We start from the raw sequence: 4,233 nt of genomic DNA on the forward strand, positions 1-4,233 counted from the left end.
ACCATTTAACATTTAATCCTCCCACGAGGCTACACTTGTCTTGTATAATGCATGAGAAATACAAGGGTGTGTGTATGGGTTTGATCTTGAAATACGTGCCCTCAGGCAGACTTGCTGCTGAAACAGTCTGTGGCCGTGGCTCAGTTCCTGGAAAGTTTTGTAGACTCAAGTCTTAGCAACGTCATCCAACATCTCTCAAATCAAAGCTACCTACTGGGACCTTGTTCTAACACCAGATCCTTTTCACAAAGCAGGACAACGACCAGTGTGAAAGAGATGCCCGGTGGTGGCTGGTTTCCTGCCTGTGCTCGCTGGCAACGTGCATGGGAACCGCGGCACGCACATCAAAAGGCATGGTTTGGTCCTTACCATCCATGGGTAGCTTAGGCTACCACTTGATTTCCAAACAACCAGGTTCTTTGACATCCACTGGATCTCTCACTGGCCCAACTCTTAAAAAGCTGAAATAATCTATGCACATTTCCTATATAAGGGCTTGAAACAACCAAGTCAAGCAAAGACTCAGACAAACAAACTCCTTTAATTCATCACAAATCACATATTTTATTGTTCAGGTGGAGAATTACAGGCATTTAAAAAGAAAAAAAAAGTAGGGATTTTTTTTCCCTTGCAATCGCCGGTGGCACTTCTGGTTAATAACACTGTGATAGCGACAGGACTGACCGATTCCCCTGAACCGAGAAGACAGCGCATCCATTCTTGAAGTTATTACAACCAACCTGGAACTCTTCCTCACTCAAAACCATTATTTTGGATGGAAAAAAAAATCATTTAGAAGCCTCCAAGATAGTTAAAGGGAAACTGCAATATGTTTAAAAAAGGCTTATCCCCACATCTAATCACAGAGCAGAATGGGTTACTAAAGCAAATTACAAATCGGTATAATTTAATACAAAGCCAACAGAAGTCAATTGCCACCTCCGAAGTCAGAGGAGAACAGAGAAAGACTCAGGTTACATTCAGGGGGTCAGAGACAGAGGCTTCCCTAAGAATGTTTTAGGTAAGGCCAGACAGAGCCGTCCCTTGGGTAGGGTGAATCGGGACGACCACCCTGGCCCCCACGTTTTGGGGGGTCCTGCGGAGCCGGGTGGAGCAGCCGCGGGCCCTCCCATCCAGCTGCTCATCAACCCCCCCACCACCACCACCACCACACGCTGCCGGCTTCGTGCCCACTGCTTGGCCCCGGGCACCAAATCTCATTGCTACGGCACTGCCGTGCCCTGCCTTTGTGGCAATCCCATAGTCCACACACAGGCTGATTTGCCCCAGGCCCCGCACCCTCCTAGGGTCGGCTCTGCAGCCAAAGATGAATAAATAATAAATACTGAGAGAGAAGATTCCACCCAAAGGTATCTGGAGACTTTCACAGTTAAAGCAAATTATATTAATTTAAAAAAAAACCCCAACAATTTGATTTGCAGCGGTCTTGAAAGTCTCCTCGTTACCCATGTGTTACTCAGCTGCCTCACCCGCGTCCTCTTTGACACCAACGCACTGCTGGGGAAGTCATTTGCAATTGATGTTTGATTTATTTTTCCTCTAAAAATGCTGAAAGGTTTCCCTGATTTCAGCAGAGAGCAGGTTTTGTGTAGGTAGCACAGACATTTAGAAAATTCCTTCATGTTGATGCCCCAAACTGATCTTTTCCAAGCTTTTTTAAAACTCAAGTTTTTAAGATTTCTAATATACCTAGATTTTTTTTGCTTGAAAGGGGGCTGTTTTGGTGACAATACATTTTGAAGCCACCTCTCTCTCCCGCCAAATCATTTTAATTTCGTGAAACTCAAAACAAGTAGCAAAATTTTGAAGATTTCCCAGTTCAGTCATGAAAATTTCACCCAGCCCTGATTGGCAGCTGTCAGCAAAAACATCAGACACACAATTCACAGTTACAGAGGTAATGAAAGGGTGACATCACCTTGAAATTTATTTGACATGTAGAATATACCTAAAATACTTAAAGCCCAATTCTATTATCTACTAAGGAGACTACAAAGTGGTCTAAGTTACTGGATTCTGGCGCAAGGCTTAGCCCTATGTTTGACTTAACGGAGAGTTGTACAGATAACACCAGTGTAGACAAAATCAGAACCGGATCCTGATTCCATAGCAATGACACTGATTGCAGTTTCTCCTTAAATGAAACCTGAAAGCAGGAACCTTCCTCCCCTCCCACAACTGCCCCTTTCCAGCTTTAAGTCGGCACTTAATATACCTCTCCGCACTCCAACAGTGCAAATCAGGGACCTCTGGCACTGCCTGTCTTTTCACAGTATTCTTCCACAAAAAACATGACTGGGCTTAGAAGGACTGAAAACTTTCAGGTAATGTTCCTGGAAATTCATGCAGGGGTGAATGTTCTTTTATTAGAAAGAGTACGGTGCCTCTTTAACTTGAGGAAGAAGCGTCACATCCCTGTCCTTCGGTATATACAGTACTTCAGACTCTTTCCGCCTTGAGAGCAGAATTTGTAATTGAAAAACTCGACCGGCTAGGTCAGTCTAAAACATGTCATTGGCACAAAAGCAACACCAGACTCTACGGCTGACAGCCTCCGCTCTTTTGAACTCAATGGATTGGTGTTGGTGTACGTTAGCGGTGGATCTGGGCACTAGGCTTTCAAAGAAACGGGCAGCTTTTCAAGTAGCTCAAACCCACCTTCTCCCTCCCTCTAAAATGCACCCGCCTGCATAATCAAGCTGAATCTGTACCAGCCTCTCCTTCGTTAGTACTCTGTGGGACACCAGGGACAAACCAAGTGCGAGTGAAACACTGCACTCCTAAGAATAGTGAAAGCCTCCTCTTCCTTTCTCTACCATCCTCATGCAACTTTCTCATGCAATCACGGGGACTCTCTGCAACCGACCCATGTGTTTGTCAGGAGAAGCAAACCACGGATCATCTCCTAAGATGCCCTGTAGCACCACCGTGCACCCCACAAGAAGCAGTGACCCATGCAGAATATTGGGTGTGTCTACACATGACGATTTAAGGCACTTTATCCTGATTTCAGGCACATTCAGGGCACACATCTACACATGTGGGCACGTAATGCGCCTCGAAAATGGCTATTTTAGGCTATTCATGCCTAAATTTGATACCTGCTTTTGCAGGTATCAAAATTTAGGCATGAATAACTAAAGCGCTTTAATGCATATGTAGACACATTAAGGTGCATCAATGCTGTGTATGGATTGACTTGGGACTAACTTTAGTCCCATGTCAGTCAGTCCACGCACACGGCGTTAATACACTTTACCGCATGCACATGTAGATGCAAGCCTAAATTGCCTTAACGCACATTAAGCTAATGCGCATTAAATTTAGGTACGTCCAAATGCATGTGTAGACATACTCATTGGGAACAGACCATACAGAAAGGTTGGATTGGAGACGCGACCAAGATGAAGATCCTAGGGAAGTGAAGCAGGGGCAGAAGGTTGGACTTCTCCTGGACTCTTTATCAAGACATCGTCACGTCCTGAGGCTGCAGGGCACAAGCTGGTCTAAGCCTGCTTATCTCCAAACCGGATTGTGGCAACTTGTTCTACTACCATTCTCCATATCTCATGTCTTTTGGCACCAACTCACCTGGAAATTTCTACCTGGAGCCTGACTCACGCTCTTCTCCTGCCCGATGTGTCCCTGGACAATGCCTCAGTGTGTACCTGCACTGTTATACCACAGTTTCAAATCTTGGCAGGGAGTGCTGCTGGACAAGTGGTTGTGGAAAGACTGAGTGTCTGTTTGTCATCTACTGTAAGGGTCTGCACAGGTGTAAAAAGTCATTAAACCAGAGTAATCTGGTAGAGAATTACCCCTAAAAGAATAAGGAAGAGCTCCACTGATATGTTACACCTGTGTAGGTGACATCTGTCCACCTTTCTCTCAGCCATTTGCTAAAAGCAATGAGTTTATTATTACCTGCTTACCCAACACCTAATGAGAGGCACCATAACAGCCACCTCCAGAATGCAGCTACCCTGAGATCACTGCACGCTTGTCCCTTCCTGATCACAGATTAATTTAGATCTGCATGCAAAACTGATGCCGGTTATACTGGGTTATGCATGCCCAAAGGGCCCTTTCCACTACTCTGTCAAAGCGAACACCTCATTTGCTTTTTAAAAGATACTTTAGAAGGGGAGATGTGAATAGGATAAAATCTGAATAGGCCAGAATCCTCCTATAGCCCAAACCAAATAGAGGCAT

This window comes from Alligator sinensis, unplaced genomic scaffold (assembly GCF_000455745.1).
Source record: "Alligator sinensis unplaced genomic scaffold, ASM45574v1 scaffold282_2, whole genome shotgun sequence".
Lineage (NCBI taxonomy): Eukaryota > Metazoa > Chordata > Crocodylia > Alligatoridae > Alligator > Alligator sinensis.